Source organism: Carcharhinus amblyrhynchos, chromosome 26, assembly GCF_965287045.1.
Source record: "Carcharhinus amblyrhynchos chromosome 26, sCarAmb.v2.hapA, whole genome shotgun sequence".
Classification (NCBI taxonomy): domain Eukaryota; kingdom Metazoa; phylum Chordata; class Chondrichthyes; order Carcharhiniformes; family Carcharhinidae; genus Carcharhinus; species Carcharhinus amblyrhynchos.
Genome location: NC_137349.1, coordinates 24,968,047 through 24,994,571, shown reverse-complemented (window position 1 = coordinate 24,994,571; position 26,525 = coordinate 24,968,047). Strand labels below are relative to the sequence as shown.

General features: G+C 44.0%; 1 protein-coding gene across 1 annotated transcript in view; it reads right to left on the bottom strand.

Moving 5' to 3' along the window:
* myo1f (myosin IF) overlaps nucleotides 1–26,525 on the bottom strand; it is a 157,365-nt gene that overhangs the window by 77,305 nt on the left and 53,535 nt on the right. The gene's annotated exons all lie outside the window — the stretch shown is intronic.

The window sequence follows — 26,525 nt, the reverse complement described above, 5'->3', positions numbered from 1 at the left end:
AAGCTTCAGTTGAATCTGTGTCAACCACACTATCAGGCAAAGAATCCTTGACAGCTTGCTGTGTTAAACAGATCTTTTTCACGCTTGTAATGACTTCAATCAGGCCATTGAGGTTGGCCTATTGGAGTATGAACTCCCTGACTAAGGATCCAATTGGTGGGTCAATCAGGGAGTCTTTGTTTTCTACTTAACTGAGAGTATCAGTTCCTATTTCCCCAGAGATAGGCTGCTAATTGTTAGCACTCTGTGCATTGTTGTTAAAGTTTGTAAATAGAAGTATTTTGATGAAGGGACTTCTGCCTCCAAAGACTTATTAGTGTTGTTTTTACATCTTTTGTTAATTTGTTTAAATCTCTGCCCTCATTCTTGATCGATTCACAATTTCTCTGTCCAGGCCCCTCTTGATTTTCAGTGCTTCTATCAAATCTCCTCTCTTGTTTCTAAGAAAACAGTCCTGACTTCTCCAATCTATCTTCATAACTGAAGTTTGTCATCCAGGAACTACTCTGCACACTCTCCAACGCCTCCCACATCCTTCCTAAAATGCAGTAGCACTATGGATGTATCTACACCACATTGTCTGCAGCGATTCAAGAAGGCAGTTCACCACCATCTTCTTAAGGACCATTAGAGATGGGCAATAAATGGTGGCCTGGCCAGTGATGAATTCATCCTGTGAAGGAATAAAAAAAATGGTACAGTAGTGAGTTACTTTGATGTGCAGGGTGCAGAAATTCTGCCTTGAGTAAGGTCCCGCAGGCAGAATACTGTCAACCGGTCCAGCTCTTATTCAAACAGAAAGAATTTTCATTTATAGAGCACCTTTAATAATCTCAGGACATCCCATAGTGCTTTACCGTCAATGAAATAATTCACCGGCATAACGTAGGGAAACATAACGGCAAATATGTAAACAGCAAGATCCCACAAACGGCAGTGCGAGAATGGTCTGTTTTTAGTGGTGCTGCTTGCAGGATAAATATTGAGCAAGCGAGATGGGCAGAACATAGGAGTAGGCCATTCAGCCCATCAAGTCTGCTCTGCCATTCCCTATGATCGTGGTTGATCATCCACTCCTTTTCCCACTCTATCCTCATATCCCTTTACTGGTATTTAGAAATCTGTCAATCTCTACTTTGATGTGGAGATGCCGGAGTTGGACTGTGGTGGGCACAGTAAGAAGTCTCACACACCAGGTTAAAGTCCAATAGATTTATTTGGTAGCACAAGCTTTCGGAGCGCTGCTCCTTCTTCTGGTGAGTCACTCACCTGAAGAATGAGTGACACTCCAAAAGCTAGTGCTAACAAATAAACCTGTTGGACTTTAACCTGGTGTTGTGAAACTTCTTACTATCTCTACTTTAAACATACGGAGTGACTGAATAACTACAGCCCTCTGGGATAGAGAATTCCAAAGATTCACAACCCTCTCAATAAAAAGAATTTGCCTCATCTCTGTCCTAAGAGGTTGGTTTCACCTTTATTTTGAAATGTTGCCCCTTGATTCTTGACTCCTAAACCAGGGGAAACATCATACCTGCATCTACCCTGTCTATCTCTTCGAGTATTGTGTAGGTTTCAATGCGATCATCTTTCATTCTTCCAAACTCTAGAGAATACAGATCCAGTTTCCACAATTTATCCTTATTGGACAGGCCTGCCATCTTGGGAATAAGCCTGGTGAACCTAGCACTCTGCTCCTCTTCAAAGTAGCATCATTTGATCTTTCACGTCTATTCAAGGGGGCTAATGAAACCCTTGTTTAACATGGTTGTAGAAGACATATTCAATAGTGCAGCTTCCCCTCGCCTCTGCACTGAAATGTCAGCCTGGACAATGTGTTCAAATTTCAGGAACAGAGCTTGAAATAGTGTCTCAGACGCAAGAGATGACGTGGAGTCAATTAAAAACATGGCTTTTGCAGCTAGGCCACTTCTACAGGTGGTCTGTTGTTGATCCCATATTCATGCAGGCAGAGGGGTTGGCCTCTCTGTCTGACCCCCTCCCCCTGACCCGCTGTCCAGCGGCCATCTACATCTACTCACATTGGTCACCAACATCTGAAGGACCAGGAAGCAATCGGAAAATCCCAGCTGCTGCACACGGGCGGGTCAGGGGAACCCAGCTGCTATCTCCACCCCCCTCCATCTCACCTCCACAAAATGGGCCTGACGGCAGGATGGAGCAGGGGAACCAGCAATGCTCACGGGCAGAGCTATTTTTCAGCTCCCAATGTCTCCAGTCCTGCCCTTTGTGGCTGGAAATTGACCCACAGACTGACAGCTCCAATTGTGATAACCCCAGGACTTGCCTGGGGAATCACTGATTGACCTTCCTGTAGGACTTGTAGATAACAAGCTCGTTGGGATTGGTAATTAACTCTCCAGGTGGAACCCTGTATAAAGCAGGCCCCTGAGTGGGTCCAGTATCGTATAGTCCCGGTTGGGATCAGTTTGTGTTCAGCTTGTGGTTTTGCTTTATTTTGTGCAATAAAGCACTGTTCCTTTACAGCTGACTCCTGGAGTTGTTATACTAATAATGCAGCGGTCTCTCAGTACTGCTTTGGAACATCAGCCTAGTGTACATATGATCAAGTAGATCTTTAGCATCTAAATCAGATAGTCAGTGAGTCAAACTCAACTAACCACTGTTGCTGGATTGTTTTGCGTGAAGACGCCACTAAAGAAATGGTATTGTAATTTCAGTAATATGACTTCTACATAGGATTATTAGTCATGAGATCAAATCAAAGAGGAAGTGGGATTACACACAGCATGTAATCTATTCTGTAAAGACAAAGTTGCAGTATGTTTTCCTGTGAATTTTGCAACATTAGCTGTTGGTAAATGTAACAGATATGCTGCTTTATGACTGTCTCTGAGTGAAGGAGCAGTGTGCATGGAGAAGTGACAACTGAGACAGTAGGATTGCACATCTCAGCCACTGGGAAGGTTAGAAGTTCCGGTAGCACCACCACAATGCTGGATAAGTGTGACGGTTCAAGTTGCACACAGTGCTTTGGCCCCTGAGACCTGCCCCAAAACTGGTAACAGGGTCGTGAACATAATATCTGCAGGTTCCAAAGTTATTAATGGTGCAGGGGAATTCTGATGCAGCACCCTGCTCCTCCAGAAGAGGGAGCCACAGCTTGGTTAAAGAGCAAACACTCAAAAAGCCATTTTTAAAAATTAAATCTCATCTGATGGACGGTCACAGAATCAGGGAGGGGGTGCCCACTGAAAACTACCTGGTCTTTATTCTGCCCCCGCCCCATCACAGCCAGTGATTCCCCTCCCCATTAACCCCAACTCATCCTCACTCACCTGTGGCCTGGGCCCTTGCTGATCCTGGTCCTCTAGTAGATGCATTGTCCTACCAGCTCTCTATTGGTGGTAGTTAGGGCAATGAGAAACTGCTGGGCTCTGATTAGCCAGCAACACTTGAGTGGGGGAGCAGAGAACAGGATTTCAGCTGCAGGAATCCTTGATACAGTAAAAAGTCTGACAACACCAGGTTTTAGTCCAACCTATTTATTTGATAATATACTCGCAAGCTTTCGAGGGGTTACCCTCTTCGTCAGGTGAATGGAGAGTTCTGGCCTCAGACAGAGCATATAAAGCACAGACAGTTTAGAGATTACTGATTAAAATGCGAATCCTTACACCTAACCTGCTGTTCAAGACCTGAAGTGGCTGATAATGTGAGTGGTAGGAGCACTGATCACAGTTTAAAGAGATGTGTATTGTCTCCAGACAGTACAGTAAGTGAGGTTTTGCAAACCCAGGCAAGTCACGGGGGTTACAGATAGTGCGACATGAACCCAAGATCCCTGTTGAGACCGTCCTCATGTGTGCGGAACTTGGCTATCAGTCTCTGCTCAGCGACTCTGCGCTGTCGTGTGTTGTGAAGGCCGCCTTGGAGAATGCTTACCCGAAGGTCAGAGGCTGAATGCCCGTGACCACTGAAGTGTTCGCCAACAGGAAGGGAACAGTCTTGCCTGGTGACTGTCGAGCGATGTTCATTCATCCGTTGTCGTAGCGTCTGCATGGTCTCCCCAATGTACCATGCTTCGGGACATCCTTTCTTGCAACGTATCAGGTAGACAATGTTGGCCGAGTTGCAAGAGTATTTACCATGTACCTGGTGGATGGTATTCTCACGTGTGATGATGGTACACATGGATACCATCATCACACGTGAGAATACCACCCACCAGGTACATGGTAAATACTCTTGCAACTCGGCCAACATTGTCTACCTGATACGTTGCAAGAAAGGATGTCCCGAAGCATGGTACATTGGGGAGACCATGCAGACGCTACGACAACGGATGAATGAACATCGCTCGACAGTCACCAGGCAAGACTGTTCCCTTCCTGTTGGCGAACACTTCAGTGGTCACGGGCATTCAGCCTCTGACCTTCGGGTAAGCATTCTCCAAGGCGGCCTTCACAACACACGACAGCGCAGAGTCGCTGAGCAGAGACTGATAGCCAAGTTCCGCACACATGAGGACGGTCTCAACAGGGATCTTGGGTTCATGTCGCACTATCTGTAACCCCCGTGACTTGCCTGGGTTTGCAAAACCTCACTTACTGTACTGTCTGGAGACAATACACATCTCTTTAAACTGTGATCAGTGCTCCTACCACTCACATTATCAGCCACTTCAGGTCTTGAACAGCAGGTTAGGTGTAAGGATTCGCATTTTAATCAGTAATCTCTAAACTGTCTGTGCTTTATATGCTCTGTCTGAGGCCAGAACTCTCCATTCACCTGACGAAGAGGGTAACCCCTCGAAAGCTTGCGAGTATATTATCAAATAAATAGGTTGGACTAAAACCTGGTGTTGTCAGACTTTTTACTGTGTTTACGCCAGTCCAACGCCGGCATACCCACATCAGGAATCCTTGATCCCAGGGTAGGTCTGATGCTTGTTATTTAGATACCTGTTTGCCACTTAATACGGTGGGCCTTCTCCGAGGGATGCCATGCAGGGCTCTCACTAATTCTTCAGCCAGATTAAATTGCTTGGATTTAAATTCTGCCCCATAACTTGAAAACCACAAATCATCTCTCGACCTTCTAACACCAAGAAATATAATCTAAGTTTGTGTAAATTATCTCCATTATTTCAGACATGTGCTGGAATTTTACTGGCATGCCAGCCCCGCGAGGCTCGCTGAACAGCATTCTCCACTGGCCTTTGACGGCATCGTACATGCCTTGGACGGGCAAGGTGGTAAAATTCCAGCACCGGTGTCCACATAAGTCTATGCATCAGTCCTTCCAAGGCTAATGTATCCTCCATATAGTGCGGTGCCCAAAATCACTCACAATATTCCAGGTGTAATCTAATCAGGGCTTTGTATTATTGGAGCATTAGTTCTACCCCTTTGTATTCTAGTCCCCTTGGCACTCAGGCTGTTGCTTCAGCAGGTGAATGAAATGTCTTCAATCCCACGAGCTACAAATGTAGCTAACAGCCCCATGAGAATGACCTTACCAAATGCCTCCTGGAAATCCATACAAATAACATCTCCAGACATTTACCAGTATTTTAGTCACCACTTCAAAATGCTCAGTCAATTGGTCAGGAATGATCTACCCATTACAGGTCCAAGCTAGCTTCCTCTGGTCAGTTAGATTTCCATGGCTTTCAATTCAACCATTCCTTGATTATGGACTCCAACAAATTGTCGACAGCTGGTATTAGGCTGTTCCCTCTCTTATCTTTCTTATATGGTGGAGTGGCGCAAATTTCCAATCCAAAGAAACCGCTCCAGAATTGAGAAAACTTTGGAAGGTGATAATTCATAGAATCATAGAATCCCTACAGTGCAGAAGGAGGCCATTCAGCCCATCAAGAATGCACTGACCACAATCCCACCCAGGCCCTATTCCCATAACCCCAAGCATTTAACCCTAGCTAGTCTTCCTGACACTAAGAGGCAATTTAGCATGGCTAATCAACCTAACCTGCACATCTTTGGACTGCGGGAGGGAACCGGAGAACCTGGGGGGAAACCCATGCAGACATGGGAAGAATGTGCAAACTCCACACCCAAGGCCAGAATTGAACCTGGGTCCCTGGCGCTGTGAGGCTGCAGTACTAACCATTGTGCCACCATGCTGCCCCCATCTTGTTGGGGCATCGTCAATGTTCTCACCCCTTTCCTTTAAGACCCTAGGATAAAGACCATTTGGTTCTGTGGACTTGTCACTCTTTGGTGCCACTATATTCTTCACTGCTGTTGGTTTGTTTAATTTTGCTGAGATTCCACCTCCGATTCAGTGTTACTTTCCTTGGGATGCCCAGAATGCGAAAATCTTCTCCAACTCTAACTGCTGACGCAAAGTAATAATTCAGCACAAGCACCATTTTCTTATTTTCATGAACAATATCAGTTTTCTCTTATTGGTTTCCAACAGACTCACACTGCACCATGCTCAAGGGTAGGGAGAATAGTTAGTTAATAGTAAAAAACAGTAAATAATTTATTTCCTAGTAAATACAGGGGGAAACATACTGAGCAGCAGTTTTTTTAATATATTCATTCACAGGACATGGGCATCGCTGGCTGGCCAGCATTTATTGTCTATCCCTAGTTGCCTGAGGGTCAACCACATTGCTGTGGCTCTGGAGTCACAAGTAGGCCAGACCAGGTAAGGATGCCATATTTCTTTTCCTAAAGGACATTAGTAAACCAGATGGTTTTTTTCTGACAATTGACAATGGTTTCATGGTCATCAGTAGATTGTGAAGTCCAGATTTTTTTTTATTAAATTCAAATTCCAACACCTGCCATTGGGATTCAAACTGGTACCCAGAACATTTGCTGGATTAATAGTCTAGTGATAATACCACCAGGCCCCATTGCCTCCCCATAAAGTAGATTTAGATGTAGTATACCTGGATTTCTGAAAGGCTCTTGATAAGGTGCCGCACAAAAGGTTAATAGGCAAGATAAGGGCTTATGGAGGTGGAGGTAATATATTAGCATGGATAGAGGATTGTTTAACAGTGGGAAGCAGAGGTTGGGTACAAATGGCAGGTAGTAAGGAATCAGTTCTGAGGCCTCAGCAATTTACAGCTTGTATTAATGAGTTAGCTGAAGAAGCAGAGGGAAATGTACCCTAATTTTGCAGTTGTTACAAAGCTAGGTGTAAAGGTGAGCTGTGGGGAGGACACAGAGAGGTTGCAAAGAGATACAGACAGGTTAAGTGAGTGAGCAACAAGATGGCAGATGGATTACAATGTAAGGAAATGTGCAGTTATTCATTTTGTTTGAAAGAATGGAAGAGCTGAATATATTTTAAAAGGGGAGAAGCTAATAATTGTTAATATTCAAAGTGACTTGCGTATGTTTGCAGATGCAACGCAAGTCGAGGAACTTAAAATGTAGGGACACAGTCTCAGGATAAGGGCCTGATTAGTTAGGAGTGAGATGAGGGGAAATTGTTTAGAGGATTATGAATCTTTGGGATTCTCTGTCCCACAGAGTTGCGGATGCTCCATACCCGAATACATTAAAGGCAGGGATAGACAGATTTTTAGTCTCTTGGGGAACCAAGGGACATGAGAAACAGGCACGGAGGTGCAGTTGAAGCCACAAGTAAACCATAATGGTATTCAGCTGTGGTTCAGGCTCAAAGAGTGTATGGTTTACTCCTGCTCCTATATCTGCATTGCAGCCAATCCAAGTGACTTTGTAGTAACATAAGAACATAAGAAATAGGAGCAGGAGTAGGCCATCTAGCCCTTCGAGCCTGCCCCGCCATTCAATAAGATCATGGCTGATCTGTCGTGGCTCAGTTCCACATTCCCGCCTTCTCCTCATAACCCTTAATCCCCTCTCTTATCAAAAACCCATCAACCCGCGTCTTAAATATATTTAGTGAGGCAGCCTCCACCACTTCAACGGGCAGAGAATTCCAGAGATTCACCACCCTTTGAGTGAAGAAGTTCCTCCTCAAATCCGTTCTAAACTGCGCCCCCCCCTCATCTTGAGGTAAATTGATGAGCTGCCTCTGCTGTCTGCTGCTTCCTGGAATTGTTCAGATGAAAACCAGCCCACAATTATACATGATCCTCAGTCCTCCAAGCATGCTCTAAGAGTGCCTGCCATTTTCTGTCTTAACGTTTTAACATTTTTAAGTTTATTAGCGTAACAAGTAGGCTTACATTAACACTACAATGAAGTTGCTGTGAAAATCCCCTGGTCACCTCACTCCGGTGCCTGTTCGGGTACACTGAAGGAGAATTTAGCACTGCCAATGCACCTAACCAGCACGTCTTTTTGGACTGTGGGAGGAAACTGGAGCACCCGGAAGAAACCCACGGAGACACAGTGCAGACTCCGCGCAGACAGTGACCTAAACTGGGAATTGAACTCGGGTCTCTGGCGCTGTGCTAACCACTGTAGCACTGTCTGTAAATGGGCACCACGGAATTTCTCTCCTGTGGCCTTGCACAGAGAAACAGAGACAGAGGAAAGAATGGGACAGCGAGGGAAAAAAAATTGCAGGCAGTGTTCAAACTTGCTGGAGGTAAAGTCAGAAATTGTATGTGTGTGTATGAGAAAACCAACTTCCTTCTAGATGCGTCCAAACTCTGAAATGCAAGGTACTTTCTCATGCAAGAACATATACAATTTCCTCTTCGCCTGTGTTATTCTTGAACTTTAGAAAATGAGTCAAAGCTTATTGACAGCTTTCATATCACAGACATCTTAGAAACACCCTGAGTGCAAGTCTAAAACCTGTGATAACGTGTGGTTGCGTATGCTTTATAATTAAGAAAGAGTGCAAATGTAAGTACATGAAAACCTGTGGGAGACGTGCAAATGTTGATAATGCAAAATTATTGGTGTATTTCTTGGGTAGGATGTGAGGGTCTGCATACAGTTGAAGTTTGGCTCTCTTGTTAATTTTAAGTACTTTCAGACCTTAAAATTGATAAGATCTCTAGTTTAAATGGAAAACAAAATCATCTTGAGAGTTCTATGCACACTAACTCTGCACCAATTTGCTGCAACATTGAGGGCTAAATTCACCAGCATCCTCTTTTAGTGCACGTCAAGCCTGGCATAGGGTCATTCCCCATGGCCAAGAGGAACATCGTTGGGTAATGCGAGAGAAGGTTGCTCTTCCGAGTCATCTAGACCTGAGGCCTGAAGTTTAGATCGGGAAGCAAGAGGGTTGGGATCATAGGCCAGGCGTAAGCAATTAGGGGCTGGGGCAGGGATTGCTGGTTGGAGGGGACTTAGACTTTGAGACATGGAATGGTGGTGATTGTGATGAATATTTTGATTTTTTTACAAAACTTAGGCAATGATTGAAGTTGGCTTTCACCAGGGCATCCAGCCAGATGCCCGATTTACAAATGCAGCCAGAATGAATCCTCATTGCTTCATTCATCTCCTCACCCTTTGGCAGAGTCATTTTTTCTTTTTTCAGCTCTCCTAGTTCACTTTTTGCTCCTCAATTTGACTTAGTTTTCTTCTTCTATCCTCCTTCAAGCTGACACCTTTTTCCCTTTAGCCCATTAATTCAATCCTTCACTCTTCATGCTTTAGAAACAGGTTCAAGTCGGTACTTTGGTTCACACTGGGAAGTTGATGGCCTAGTGGTATTATTGCTAGACTATTAATCCAGAAACTCAGCTAATGTTCTGGGTTCGAATCCTGCCATGGCAGATGGTGGAATTTGAATTCAATTAACAAATATCTGGAATTAAGAGTCTACTGGTGGCCATGAAACCATTGTCAATTGTTGGAAAAACCCATCTGGTTCACTAATGTCCTTCAAGGAAGAAAATCTGCTGTCCTCACCTGGTCTGGCCTACATATGACTCTGGACCCACAGCAATGTGGTTGACTCTCAACTGCTCTCTGAACAAGAGCAATAGGAATGGGCAATAAATGCTGGCCAGCCAGCAACACCCATGTCCCTGCCTCCAGTTTCAGAAAGCATTCCTTTTCTCCTCAAACTCTCCTAATTCAAGCTAGCACCCTTCCCAATCCCAATATATTGTCAACCTCCCCCTCCAGTTCAATCTTGCACCCTTTTGCTGTGCTTTTATTTCACGGTACTCTGACTTTCTTCATCTCCTCTCAGTTGATGCTGGTGTTTTGCTTCTATTTATCCTCCCCCACCTCAAATTGCTACTTCCAGCTTCTCCATATTGCAGGCATCTGTCTCCTCACATGCTCCCCCTCCATCTACTTCATTGCTCTTTATTTTCCCCTTTCCCTCACTACCACATTGCTGCTCTGTTGAGGAACTTGCACTGACCGGGGAGAACAATCATTTTTTGGAATTTGTTCCAGAAATGTTTTGCTACTTTCACAATGACAACTGACCTCTGTGCGTAGCAGCATAGGGGAACCCAATTACAGCCAGCGTACAGTGAGTGTGTCTACATTGTGCATTTAAGAGGCAGTCAGATGTTTCTCTGATGGAGGCAGATTTATGATCTCTATGGAAGGGTGAGCCGAATGGCATCTCTAAGCGAATTTATCTTTAAGATCTTTGGGTCTGTAATATGGGATGAAATTACTCAGCACTTAGAAAGGCAATGAGAGTCATCATGTAAAGTGCAGGTCGTGCTGGGCTAATTGATTGAAGCGTTTGAGAACATCACAGAATGTATAAATATAGAGAATGTGCTGCAAGTTAAAAAGAGGAATGTTCAGAAATCATTTGATAAGCTGCATATTTAAGACTGGTTGTGGTGACTAATGCACATACCATAATGTTAATGGCAATATTAGCTGTGTGACTAGAGGACTGGCTACATGAAGCAGGAAAGAAGGATGTTCAAGAGTTAGACAGAATGTTGGCTGTGATACACCTGAAGGATTTGTGTCATCTGTGGCATTGTATTTTTCAATTGTCACAATTTTCAATTCTGTACCACATATATAGAGGATGAATTATATCAAATTAATACAAGAGGAAAATTTTGAGGAAGAACGCAGAAACACAGTTAGGTTAGTTATAGTTCACTGCAGATAAATATAGAGCAGTACACTTTGGGAAAAGAGCTGTGAAGCTAAGTGTATAGTGCAAAGGAGGAAGTCATTTGACTCTTTCTGTCTGTGTTGAACTTAGGTCCTTCTCTGGGTTATGAGACTGTCCTTTTACAATCCCTTACCAAACGCCAGTTAACACTGGATCAACTTTAAATATAAGACAGATCAATGTTTTAAATCATAGTGACTTCAATCAGGCCATTGGGAGGTTGCCCTGATTAAGGATCCGATTGATGGACCTATCAGGGAGTCTCTGCCTTGAGCTTAATTGGGCGTGTCAGTTCCTCTGGCACCCCCAGAGATAGATTGCTAACTATTACCACTCTGTGTGCTGCTGTTAGAGTTTGTACACAAAAGGATTTTGGTGAAAGGACTTCTACCTCCGGAGACTTATTACATAAACCTGAAGGACATTGGCTGGAATTCTCTGGCCGTTCACACCCCACCGTCGCTGCCAGCAAGGAGAATGAGGCCCTCAGTCAAACCTCCGTTCACTGCAGCAGGACGGGAGAATCCTGCGGTGGGTGAGGTTGGAGAATCCAGCCCATGGACTTCAGTGTCAGAACAACCAGAATCGCATTGAATAGTGGAACAGGTTGGAGGGGTGAAACTGCTTCTTCCTTTCCCTACACTCTAGCGTTTATAATCTGTGTTATGGAATATGGGTCGCCTGAACTTGTTCTTTGTTTGTTCATTTAAAAATAAAATAAGAAATGTTCCCAATGTTCCCACTTCAATTTGTGTCATCTTTATTCTAGATCACTTTTAGGGACATGTTTACTTCCACTAACATGGAACTCTCTATATTTATATTGGTCAAAAGCCTACTTTTTAATTTCTATTATTTTTCCTATGTATTAGTGAATTAAAAAGTGCTTCTGACATTCAGCTATCTTCTTTAGGCTTCTCTGACTCACAATGTTTCTTTCATTTATAATGTCACTTACTGACTTCACCAATCATTTTGAGTTCTGTTTTTTTCCTTCAGCAATGTACTGTTCCTCTTATTTTCAATTTGATGATACAATAGGGACACTTTACTGAAAGGTACAGGGTCCGAGGTTTTATTGCGTCCCATTAGAAACGCCAGCCACGGATGTAAATCCAATAATATTGCACAGCTCATCACAGGAATATATCAAATGGAATAAATGATGGCTGGAATCAGGGCGGGCGAGGCTCGCAGAACAGCATTCTCCATTGGCCTCGGGTGGGATCTTACGAGCCCTGGGTGGTAAAATTCTGGCAGATGTGTTTAAATGCACAATGCATTGACAAAATTTGCATTAAAACCATTGCCTGGAGTTTCTGCAATTGGCAGTTGAGCCCAACATTGCATAAGTTTCACTGAGGTGGCATAGTGTTAATGGATTAGTGTAAGCCTTGATTCAATGCAATCAAGAACTGGACAGTGTAATAGAATAGGAGGCATGCAATTGCCAGTAAATGGAACATTCTTTAACTTATTAAACTAATTGATTGAGTAACAGGGCAGATCTGTCGCTTCTCAGCCTTTTAGCTAAGATCAAGCATCGGATCAAACCCAAGTTGGGGTGTAATGTCTTGTCAGCTTGGATCTTGTTTGTCTCCCTGTGGGGTCCTTGAATTGGGTTTAATTGGAATTTGAATTTGGCTTTTGGAGCAAACAAGGAATAGATTCGGGTTTGCCAGGTCCACTCTGAACATTAGCTTTCTAACTTTAAGCATGGAGTAAAAAATTTAAAAAAAACAGGGCAGATCTGTGGCTGCAATTAACCACTTATCAGGTGGATTAATGCCTGGGTGTCTGAAAATCTGGGCACAATTTGAATATTCCCCTCAAAATAGCACAGGTTGTTGGAAGTTTGCCATTTTGGTCTGGGGCCGTGGCCAGTTTCGGTTCATGGTGCTGATTCATGCAAAGGTACTGTTGAACAAGCCTAAAGGATGGCATGTGTCATCAAGTAGTTCTGCGCACAACACCCACTTCAGTTTCTGCAATATTTTGTGGTATTTTGAGCTGAATCAGCTGATATCTTTGTGAAAATTAGGTGGCACAGTAATTAGCACTGCTGCTTCACAGTGCTAGGGACCCAGGATAATTCCAGCCTTGGGTGACTGTCTGTGTGAAGTTTGCACATTCTCCCCATGTCTGCGAGGGTTTCCTCCGGGTGCTCCAATTTCTTCCAACAGTCCAAAGGTGTGCAGGTTAGGTAGACTGGCCACGCTAAATTGCCCCTTAGCATCAGGTGGATTAGCAGGGTAAATGCACAGGGTTACGGGAATAGAGCTTGGGTGGGATTGTTGTTGGTGCAGGCTTGATGGGCTGAATGGCCTGCTTCCGCACTGTAGTGATTCAAAAATTCCCTGATTCTGCGAAAACCCGAGGTCATAAAGTATCACTTAAACGTGAGTTCATCTAAGGGTGAAAAGATACAAAACTCTCCAACTTACTAAGAATCAAACCGACGAGACGAAAGTCATACTTAAAACCAATGTAGATGAGGAAATTTAAAAATATTAATAGTGCAACACAGTGAGGGAAGTGGAATAGTGAAATTGCATCAGTTCAAATAGAACTATGTCCAATTTACTGTAAACTCTGAATCATGGGGTAGAATTATCTCTTTACCTTTTATTTTCTCTTATCCTCTTTAGGTAGTTTGACAATGTTAGTAGACCTCTTATACCTCATCCTTGTGGTTATCTTTTTATATGTGAGTGGCAAAATGCCATTCAACCATAAGAAGTGTCACCGCAGAGTTTTTTACTGTACACATCAAACATTTTCATTTATACTTTGGTGACACAATGCTTCTCAGTGCCAGAGGCCTAGGTTCAATTCCCGGCTTGGGTCACTGTCTGTCTGGAGTTTGCAGGTTCTCCCCATGTCTGCGTGGGTTTCCTCCAGTGCTCTGGTTTCCTGCCACAGTCTGAAAGATGTGTTGGTTAGGTGTATTGACTCGAACAGGCGCCAGACTGAGCGACTAGGGGAATTTCAGAGTAACGTCATTGCGGTGTTAATGTAAGCCTTACTTTATGACTAATAAATAAACTTTTAATACTTTCTAACACTGGTTCATTGGTGAACACGCTCTTTAGAAAATATTAATTCATGAGATGTGGGCATCATGGGTCATGGGTAGAGAGGTGGACTGGTGGTGTTGAGATGGCGGCACAGGCTCGTTGGGCCAAAGGGCCTGTTTCCCGGGCTGATTTTGTTCTTTGTATCATTGCTATGCTAGCATTTATTGTCTATCCCTAATTGCCCTTGAGAAGGTAGAGGTATGTTGCCTTTTTGAACCGTTGCAGTCCAGCTGTTGTAGAAACATCCAGAGCACTGTTAGGAATGCCAACGACAGCGAAGGAACATTTTATCCTCTTCAGGTCAGGAACCCTGAGCACTAAGATTGATGAATCTGATGAGATTAGCTCACTCAACATGGGTCAGGATTCATAGAATCACTACAGTGCAAAGGAGGCCATTTGGATCATTGAGCCTGCACTGACAACAATCCCACCCAGGCCCTATCCATGTAACCCCACATTCTTACCCTGATTGAGGAGCAATTTAGCATGACCAATCAACCAATAACCTGCACATCTTTGGAAAATGAGAGGAAACGGAGCACCTAGAGGAAACCCACACAGACACGAGGAGAACGTGCAAACTCCACACAGACAGTGTCCCAAGGCCAGAACTGAACCTGTGTCCCAGGCGCTGTGAAACAGCAGTGCTAAACACTGTGCCATACTAAACCTGGGAATTTAATTGTCTGTATGGAACGTATCAGTCTGCGCAGTGTATTTACCACCTGAGCAATCAGAGGTGGTTTCACTGAATCAAATTAACAAATGAATCTTAAAGATTTTCTGAATATTTGTTAAAGGAGGTAGAGATTTCTGAAGGATCAAAATCCACTGAAGCGTGTTATTTAGTGTGTGGCTGATGACCATCTTAAGCCTTGAACACAGGGCCCGCAATATCAGCCATTGTCCAATTCAGAATTTTCTCAACGAAAGTTAATGATATAGAGATTTCCTTTGTAGATCAAGGAGTCTAGTCACATAGCCTTCAAAATAGAATTAAGTGTTAAGTCTAAGTGTTAGACTGAACATACAGAAATGTAGTTGAGAGAAGAATGGGGAGGCAAAGGCCTAGTGATTTTATTGTTAGACCATTAATCCAGAAACTCAGCTGATGGTTTGGAGACCCAGGTTCAAATTCCGCCACAGCAAATGGTGGAGTTTGAATTTAAAAAAAAATCTAGAATTGATGGCCATGAAACCATTGTCAGAAAAAAACCATTTGGTTCACAAATGTCCTTTAGAAATCTGCCTTCCTTACTTTGTCTAGCCTACATGTGAGTCCAGAGCCACAGCAATGAGGTTGACCTTCAACTGCCCTCTGAACAAGGGCACCTGGGATGGGCAATAAATGCTGACCAGCCAGCGACGCCCATGTCCCACGAATTAATAAGTATCCTAACATCACTTAATGTAAGAAATTATTGTAAATCAACAGAGTGAAGTGATGCCTCCAGACCTTGCTTGAACTAAGAACTCTGGTTATTGGAATGATAGGAGAAAGCTAAATGATGATGATAATAAGTGACAATTATATGTAATAATCCATGCTCTGATTACATTTTGCTGTTCTTACGTAATTGCAGTTTGGCCATTTTTTTTGCTCAAGTTTACTTCTTGTTTCAGGCTTAGGATTTCCTGTAATTTGCAGAACTATATTTTCTTGACTCATGGCGGAACATCTGGATGCTTCAAAAAAAACAGGAACATTTGGGCTTGGAGGTAGTTTCCAAATACACCAAACCATTCAGTTTTAGTGTAGTATATTGTCAGTAGCTATCATGGTATAAATATGTTACAACTCCATTCTGAGTATTTCCTTTTGGAGATTCCTTTATTTGCCAAAATAAATGGATAACTTTACCATGCTACTGAGAAATGAAAGTGACCAAACATCAGAAAAAAAAACAGCTGTATTTGGCCTGTGACTCTTAGGCCATGAGTAGATAAACTATGAGTTAGTCCCAAAATTTCTTCTTATTAGACCATCAATCTGACACATTCCCTTGTTGTAAAGTCTACTCGGTCATTACACAGAGTCATACGAGTGACATAAGGGAAAGTTATTTCACTCAGTGGTTAGAATCTGGAATGCACCGCCTGATAGGGTAGTGGGATACAGAATCTTTCAGTGGGGAGCTGGGTAGATACTTCAAAGAGAAAATATTGCAGGGAAAAAGGGAAAGGACAGGGACTGGGAGCAACCGGACTTTACAAAATTTAATTACGGGATTTGGGTGTCGTTGGTAAGGTGAGCACTTGTTGCCCATCCTTAATTGCCCCACGAAGCTGGCTGTAGGTTCCTCCTTGCATAGAGCAGAGCATTTTGCAAGGGAATTTCAGACGGAAGTTAAGTGTCAACCACTTTCTGTGGGCTGCTTTGAAGATGTGCAATGTGGAATACTAATTTGTAATGTCATCTGTATGTGTGTGCATATATATATATACATATATAGAACTTTTTGAAAAAAATACATTTTGTGTGAAAAAAGTTTACTGGCCGACAGCAGCTAATAAGTTGCACTTGTGAAAGTGTCACCCACCCTATGGAGACAATAGAGCTCTCAGAAACAATGGGGTGAATTTTACCGTCCTGCCCGCCATGGGAATTGGAGCGGGCAAGAGGCGGAACATGGAATGGTCTGTTGACCTCAGGCAGGATTTTCTGGTTCCGGGGCGAGCCCAGCCGGAAAATCCCACCCAACGTCCAAGATTTAAAGCAGGGGCAGAGCAGTTGACCCAGTTCTTCTGTGTGGATTTGAACTAAACAACTGGATCCCATAGGGAGCAACAGCCTTACCCCCACTGTCTCTGAAACCTCCCTCAACAAAGGCAGCACGGTGGCACAGTGGTTGTCACTGCTGCCTCACAGTGCCAGAGACCCAAGTTCAACTCCCGTCTCGCGTGACTGTCTGTGTAGAGCTTGAACTTTCTCCCCGTGTCTGCGTGGGTTTTCTCCGGGTGCTCCAGTTTCCTCCCACACTCCAAAGATACGCAGGTGAGGTTGACTGGCCATGAGAAATTGTCCCCTTAATGTCAGGGGGATTAGCGGGTAAATATGTGAGGTTACAGCAATGGCGCCTGGGTGGGATTGTTGTCGGTGCAGGCTCAGTGGGCCAAATGGCCCCCTTCTGCACTGATGAGATGTTAAAGCTGTTAGTGATTTGCCTCCCCATCTAGACTGAATGGTTACAAAGTGGGAGTTGTTAGCGATTCCAACTCAACACCACTGTCTTCAAGACAATATATCAGCCACAACTGCAGAGCAACTATAGTGGCACAATGGTTAGCACCGCTGCCTTACAGCACCATGGACCCAGGTTCAATTCCTGCCTTGGGTGACTTTCTCCTTGAGGCTGATCTGGGTTCCTCCAGGTGCTCTGGTTTCCTCCTGCCCTCCAGAGATGTGTAGGTTGGGTTGATTGGCCAAGCTAAATTACTTCTTAGACCATAAGACATAGGAGCAGAATGAGACCATTTGGTCCATCGAGTCTGTTCCACCATTCAATCATGGCTGATATTTTTCTCATCTCCATCCTCCTGCCTTTTCTCCTTAAACCCTGTTTCCCTTATTAATCAAGAATCTACGTATCGCTGTGTTAAAGACACAATAACCTCACCTCCACAGCCTTCTGTGGCAAAGAGTTCCACAGATTCACCACTCACTGGCTGAAGAACTTCTTTCTCATCTCTGTTTTAAAGGGTTGTCCTTTTAGTCTGAGGTTGTGCCCTTTATTTTTAGTTTTTCCTACATCCCCTCCACATCCACTCTATCCTATAAGTTTCAATAAGATCCCGCCTCATCCTTCTAAACTCCAATGAGTACAGACCCAGAGTCCTCAACTGTTCCTCATACGACAAGCTCTTCATTCCAGGGATCATTCTTGTGAACCTCCTCTGGATCCTTTCCAAGGCCAGCAATCCTTCCTTAGATATGGGCCCAAAACTGCCATCAATACTCCAAATGGGGTCTGACCAGAGCCTTATACAGCCTCAGAAGTACATCCCTGCCCTCTTGACATGAATGCTAACATTGCATTTGCCTTCTTAACTACTGACTGAACTTACACATTAATCTTAAGAGAAACTTGAACCAGGACTCCTAAGTCCTTTAGTGTTTCTGATTTCCTAAGCATTTCCCCATTTAGTCTATGCCTCCATTCCTCCTTCCAAAGTGCATAGTCTCACACTCTTCCACATTGTATTCCATCTGCCACCTCTTTGCCACTCTCTTAACCTGTCCAAATCCTTCAGCAGCCCCCTTTACATATCTTTGTATCATCTGCAAACTTAGCAACAGTGCCTTCAGTTCCTTCTTCCAATCGTTAACGTATATTGTGAAAAGTTGTGGTCCCAGCACCGACCCCTGAGTCCTACTTTATCATTCATTTCCAAGTACTCTGTGATCTCATCTTTAATAATGGATTCTAAAATCTTGCCAATGACTGAAGTCAGGCTAACCAGCCTATAATTTCCCGTCTGCTGCCTTCCTCCCTTCTTAAACAGCGATGTTACATTAGCTACTTTCCAGTCCTCTGGGACCCTCCCTGCCTCCAGTGATTTCTGAAACATCACCACCAATGCCTCCACAATTTCCTCAGCTATCTCTTTTAGAACCCTGGGGTATTTCCATCCGGTCCAAGTGATTTATCCACCTTCGAATCTTTCAGTTTCCCCAGAACCTTCTCCTTAGTGATGGCCACTACACTCACCTGTGCCCCTGATTCTCCTGGAGCTCCGTCATCCCACTGGTGTCTTCCGCTGTGAAGACTGATGTGAAGCAACTATTTAGATCTTCTGCTATTTCTTTGTTTCCTATTGTTGCTTCTCCAGCCTCATTTTCCAGTGGTCCAATGTCTATTTTTGCCTCTCTCTTACCTTTTATATGTTGAAAGAAACTCTTCCCATCTTCTTTCATATTACTAGCTAACCTAGCATATTTCATCTTCTCCCCCCGTATTGCTTTTTTAGTTGTCCTCTGCTTACTTTTAAAGGCTTCCTGATTCTCTGGCTTCCAACTAATCCTTGCCACTTTATATGCTTTTTCTTTTTCTTTGATGTTGTCCTTGACTTCCCTCATCAGCCATGGATGTCTCATCCTCCCCTCAGCATGGTTCCTCCTCCTTGGGATGAATTTCTGTTGTACCTCCTGAATAACCCCCAAAAACTCCTGCCATTGCTGTTCCAATGTCTTCCTTGCTAGGCTCCCTTTCCAATCAACTCTGACCAGCTCCTCCATAATGTCTTTGTAATTACCTTTCTTTAATTATAATATCTGATACCAGCTTCTCCCTCTCAAACTGAGGGTAAATTCTATCATATTGTGGTCACTGTTCCCTAAGGGTTCCTTCACCTTAAGTTCCCTAATCAAGTTATTACACATCACCAAATCCAGAATTGCCTGTTCCCTAGTAGGCTGTGTCACAATCTGCTCCAAAAAAACATCTCTTACTCATTCCACAAATTGCTTTTCTTGGAACGCAGGACTTACCTGATTTTCCCAGTCCACCTGCATATGGAAGTCCCCCATGATTATTGTCATATTGCCTTTTTTATATGCTTTTTCTATCTCCTGATTTATTTTCTGCTCCCTAAGGGTTCCTTCACCTTAAGTTCCCGAATCAAATCTGCCTTAGTGTCCTAAAATGTGTGGGTTAGATGGGATTAGTCGTGGTAAATGTGTCGGATTGCAGGAATAGGGCAGGATGGGGGAGAGCCCAGGTAAGATACTCTGTCAGAGAGTTGATGGAGACTTGAAGGGCTGAATGGCCTCTTCTGCACTGTAGGGATTCTATGAACAGCTTGAGCGAGAAACCTAAGTGCCAGCAATCAGCATGGAAGTTTGCTCTCTAGCCGTGGATAAGCCGTGAATAATTTTTCCGACTTTACCTTTCATTTACTTGGCCAGATTTTAACATCTGATACTCTGTGAAGTTTTCTTTCTTTGAGACCAAGCCTGGGGAAGTTGTGTTCACGATCCTTGCATTAGCGGGAAATTGGGCCGATTTGTACATTCTAAACATTTTTGTTAATAATTTCTGTGCCTGAGGGAGTTTTAGTAATAAAATTAACTCCTTACATGTTAACTGAAGGAATGTGGCTGGCTTATTTACATTTAAGAACATACTGAATTGGCAATATCACGTTTTTACAGATTCGAACTCTGTTATAACCAATCCAGGAATGGAATGAAGTGAGGTGTCACCCCTTCCTTCTGAACCTGATTTCCATCCCTAAAGGATATGGCCGAGCCAAAAAGCTTTTTCCAACAATCCAGTGGTCGCCATTACCAATATTAGCTTTTTATACTAGATTTTATTTAGCTAATCTAATTTAAATTCCCCAGCACCCGTATGGTGGGACTTGAACTCATGTTTCCTCAGGCCTCTGGTTGTCTTGTGCAGCAAAATAGCCACAAAACAGCAGGTACATATTTGATGGGTCACATGGTCTCTCTGTACCACTCTATGGTTCTATGGCTCTATGGGTGTACATAAGAACATAAGAAATAGGAGCAGGAGTAGGCCATCTAGCCCTTCGAGCCTGCCCCGCCATTCAATAAGATCATGGCTGATCTGTTGTGGCTCAGTTCCACTTTCCCGCCCTCTCCCCATAACCCTTAATCCCCTCGCTTATCAAAAACCCATCAACCCGCGTCTTAAAAATATTTAGCGAGGTAGCCTCCACCACTTCAACGGGCAGAGAATTCCAGAGATTCACCACCCTTTGAGTGAAGAAGTTCTTCCTCAACTCCGTTCTAAACCGCTCCCCCCCCTTTATCTTGAGGCTGTGCCCCCTAGTCCTACTATCCTTTCTGAGCGGGAAGAGTCTCTCCACCTCTATCCTATCCATCCCATTCATCATCTTATACGTCTCAATGAGATCTCCCCTCGTTCTTCTAAACTCTAACGAGTACAAGCCTAGTTTATTCAGCCTCTCCTCATAGCTCAACCCCCTCAACTCCGGCATCAGCCTAGTAAACCTCCTCTGCACTCCCTCCAAGGCCAAAATATCCTTGTGTAAGTACGGCGCCCAAAACTGCACACAGTACTCCAGCTGCGGCCTCACCAATGCTCTATACAGCCGCAGCAAGACCTCCCTACTTTTATATTCAATCCCCCTCGCTATGAAGGCCAGCATCCCATTCGCCTTCCTGACCACCTGCTGCACCTGCAAGCTGGGTTTTTGCGACTCATGCACAAGGACCCCGAGGTTCCTCTGCACTGTCGCCTGCTGCAGTTTTTCTCCACGTAAGTAATAATCCTTCCTACCATTATTCCTACCAAAGTGGACCACCTCACACTTGCCAACATTAAATTCTATTTGCCATTTCCTGGCCCATTCGCCCAGCCCATCTAGATCCTTCTGCAGACTCTCCACACCCTCCGCACAATTTGCCGTTCCACCAATCTTGGTGTCATCAGCAAATTTCGACACCCTACACTCGGTTCCCTCCTCCAGATCATCTATATAAATGGTAAATAGCCGAGGCCCCAGCACCGGCCCCTGGGTCACTCCACTAGTCACCATCTGCCAATCCGAATAGCACCCATTGACCCCCACACTCTGCCTCTGATCTTAGTGGACCAATTGACGGGCAACATGTCAGCTCAGTGACTATCACTGTGCAGTTACAGGGACCCGGGTCAGATCTCCGGCTTGGATCAATGTCTGAGGGAGTTTGCACATTCTCCCCGTGCTTGCGTGGGTTTTCTCCGGTGGCTCCGATTTCCTCCCACATCCCAAAAATGTGCTTTTTAGGCTGATTGGTGTCAATAAATTGTCCCTGAATTGGATCTCCCTTAATCTGGCGCACATAGAATTCCCTAAATTTCCACCCCTTTTATTGTGGAGTTTCACTAGAAGTAGACAAAAACGTCGACGATCGACGAAAGACTTGGATAAGGCACTCACTGAGTGTTACAATGGATGGCGCGGGCTTGTAGGGCCAAAGGGCCTGTTTCCTGTGCTGTTCTTTGTTACCGGCAGTTCACGCCCCACTGCTGTTGCAAGTGAGGATGGAGAATTTGGCACTCAGCCAAATCCCCGTTCACTGTAGTGGGACAAGAAAATCCCAGTATGAACAGTGGGACAATTATGCCCTGTGGAATTTTCAGGCCCCGACACTTGCGGACAGCAACACGGGCGGGACAGGAAAATCTGCACAGCTGTTAAAAGTCAACGATTCTTCAAATCTTCCCATTCTGTCTGCAATAATGCAGTGTTGGGGTTGGAGAGTCCTGCCAAAATCATCCCGTCCTGCTTGTAACCGTGCTCGCTGGTTGGAAAATCCTGCCCAAATTTTCCCATCCTGCTTGGACTCAGCAGAGATTCAGGGCCAGAAAATTCCAGCCTATGACAATTAGTAACCTGTGTGAAGTATTAGTGAGGCAACCACTCTCAGAGAACATACGAAATAGGAGCAGGAGCCAACAAGTTTGTTGGATTATTCAGTAAGGCCATGGCACTGCATCAAAAACTCTGCCTTTTCGCCAAATCCCCATATAACTTTTCCTTTGAAATGCAAAAATGAATATCACCCTTGAGGATATGGAACAATGGAACATCCACAGGATTCTGAGGTAGAGAATTTCATAGATTCACAGCCTTCTGATGGAAGAAATCTCTCATCATCTCAGTCCTAACTGATCCAACCTTTATCCTAGGACCATGTCCCCTAGTTCTGGGCTCCAAGCCGGGGAATGAGCCTTTCATCTACCATATCAATCTCTCTCATAATCTTATATGTTTCAACGAGATCACTTATCATTCTTCTAAATTCCAGGATTATTTGCCCATTCCACTCAATCTCTCTTTATAACACAATCTTTTCATTTCAGAAATCAATCTAGTAAATATTTATTACACCCTCTCCAAGGCATGGTATCTTCTTCCTCAGGTGTAGATACCAAAATACAGGTGTTTTATCAACAAATCCCTTTACATTATCAGCCACACTCTCCTACTCTTGTACTCCAGTCTCCTTACAATCAAGGCCAATACACCATTTAGCTGTGTTGGTTAGGTGGATTGGCCATGCTAAATTGCCCCTTAGTGTCAGGGGGATTAATTAGGGTAAATGCATGGGATTATGGGGATAGGGCCTGGGTGGGATAGTATTGGAGCAGACCCGATGGGCCATATGGTCTCCTTCTGCATTATAGGATTAAAGTTAAAAGTTAAAGTTTTATTTATTGTCACAAGTAGGCTTGCATTAACACTGCAATGAAGTTACTTGAAAATTCCTAAGTCACCACACTCCGGTACCTGTTTGGGTACACTGAGGGAGAATTTAGCATGGCCAATGCACCTAGTCTGCACACCTTTGGAGTGTGGGAGAAACCCATGCAGACACAGGGAGAATGCGCAAACTCCGCACAGACAGTGACCCAAGCTGGGAATTGAACCCGGGTCCCTGCAGGCAGCAGTACTAACTATTGTGCCATTGTGATTCTATGATTTGATGATTTGCCTCCTAATCATGTTAACATTCTAGGCTTCGTCCACAAGGCTATTTAAATCCATCAGAACATTTCATAGCTTCTCACTATTTATAATATAATAGGTTCCCTCATCTTCTTACCAGTGAAACATTAACCACATTACATCCTAACTGTCAACGCCTTGCGATTCTCGGACTGCGGCATAGTCATAAAAATTAGAGCCAGACCTTCCTCTAGTAAAGGGTGTTGAAAGTTGGAATTCTTTTCTGCAAAAATGGCTTCCAAGTGGGCAATCTTGGTGTGCCATAGGTCCGCTGTGGAACACCATGGTTAAAACTCTTGGCCACTGCTATTCCTGCCACGAAATCTATTACGGTGTGCCACAATCACCTATCTTGTGCCACCCTCCATTGTGGCTTGTTTACAACCACTCTGTGATGTCTATTACCCAACTATACCGAGGTTGACCCCTCTTCCTGCTGCTCTCCACTTTGCCTTCGAGAATAGATCTCTGTAGCATTTTAGCTCTGACCAAGTAACTGAAATACTGACACTTTTTTTCTAGATGTGACTATTCAGAGTTCTGTTTGTTCTTATGATTTCATTGCCTCTTCATTTTTCTTATAGTCTTATTTCTTACGGAGAATTTTAAACGTGTATCTTAGAATCCACATTTCAAAGTTCACTGTTTTCTTCCAAGGATCTAGGTTTCTGTTTCATACAGGATAGTTGATAGAATGCAGTATCTTAAGAGTTTTTTACTCATTACAAGCGTGCATTTTCTTGTTATTAACACATCCTTCATCTTCACAAGGTTATTTCTGGCTTTCTATATCCAACGATTGCCTCATCTCCCTTAGTTTACTCGAACAGGGGCTGGAGTGTGGCGACTCACGGATTTCCACAGTAACTTCACTGCAGTGTTAATGTAAGCCTACTTGTGACAATAATAAATAAACTTTAAACTTAAATTTCATTTTGTAGGCACAGGCATTTTCTGAGATTTCCTCATTTGAAATTTATGCAGTGCTTCCAGTGTTGATTGGACGCACATTGAAAGATTCAGGAATTTGTGCCGTGGAATTGTGGGAAGCTATAAAATCTGATATAAAGACAGAAAGAATCTGCATTTATGTAGCACCCAGATGTCCCAAAGGGCTTTATAGCCAATGAATTATGTATCTTGCACTATTACCATTATAAAGTTGGAAATACAACAGCCAATTTATGCAGTGCAAGGTCCCAAATGCAGCAAGGTAAGATCATTTGTTTTAGTGACGCTAGTTAAGAGATAAATTTCGGTCAGGACACCTGAGAAAACCTCCCCACTCTTTTTCGTTTTGTTTTATGGGATCTTTTATATTTATCCGAAAAGGCTGACTGTCACATTGGCCCCATCCAAAAAGGCAGTGCAATGCCTTAGAGGGACACAGCCATAGAGTCCCTATAGCGCAGAAGGAGGCCATTTGGCTCATGGAGCCTGCATCGACAACAATCCCACCCAGGCCCTATTCCTGTAACCCCACATATTTACCCTGCTAACCCCACTGACACTAAGGGGCACTTTAGCATAGCTAATCTACCTTTGTAGGAGAATGTTTGCACACTCAGTCAGTGGTGAGCGAAGGAATTCCCATGCAGGAATCCAGAATACACCCAATGGGAGGGACATGCAGGGATCCCCTATTCAAAGGCACCCATCTGAACAAGGGTCCAGTAATAGTAAGGGGCTTAAGGGAATCGGCACTGTGAGCCAACCCCTACACTTGCTGCTGACACAATTGCCAGACTCCGAATGGCTGTCAGTTCTTAGAGGGAGGTGGGAATTCCCCTCCTGGGATTCTTCAATTTGGAATGGCCTATCCTAGAATCCCTACGGTGCAGAAAGAGGCCATTTGGCCCATCAGGTCTGCATGAACTCTCTGTTGGAGCATCTTACCCAGGCCCTATGCCCATAACCCCACATATTTACCCTACTAATTCCCCTAACTCATACACCTTGAGGAATTAAGGAAGAATTTACCATGGTCAATGCACCTAACCAGCACGTCTTTCAAATTGTGGGAGGAAATCGGAGCACCAGGAGGAAACCCACGCAGACACGGGGAGAATGTGCAAACTCCACACAGACAGTTACCCAAGGCCAGAATTGAACCCAGGTCCTTGATGCTGTGAAGCTGCAGTGCTAACCATGTTGCTGGCTACTTTTTAAATGATGTTTATTTGTTAGTGTCATAAGTAGGCTTACGTTAACACTGCAATGAAGTTAGTGTGGAAACCCCCTAGTCGCCACACTTCGATGCCTATTCAGGTACACTGAGGGAGAATTTAGCATGGCCAATGCACCTAACCAGCACGTCTTTCAGACTGTGGGAGGAAACTGGAGCACCTGGAGGAAATTCACACAGACACAGGAAGAATGTGCAGACACTACACAGGCAGTGACCCAAGCCAGGAACCAAACCTGGGTCCCTGGCACTGAGAGACAGCAGTGCTAACCACTGTGCCACCCTACACCTAATATTGTGGGCCTTCCTGAAAGGAGGTGACATGGGGCTTTCGCTGGCTCTCTCCCCAAGAACAACACCGCGCCCCCCCCACCGTAAATGTCACCCTGAGGTTCTATTTATGAATTCAAGGATTGTGGACGCCTTTTTAAATGCTTGTCAATTGGCTTTTTAAAGTTCATTTATCAAGTTGGAAATAGCACACCCATTCTTATTGTTCAGTCTCTTCTTCATTCTTCCATTTTGTGACCTTAAACCACAATACGTCCAACATATAAACTGGGCAAAGGTTGCAAAAGAAATACCTACTGATGATATTATTTAAATGCTTGATATGCTCATATCAAATTACTCTCAGCATTATTTCAACAAGATTCAAAATGAGCAGCTCTTGTACCACATTGGAAACCTTGCCATTCAGGGTGCATTGTGTATTCTCTCCCTCTATCTCATTTTGAAATTGAACTATCCGC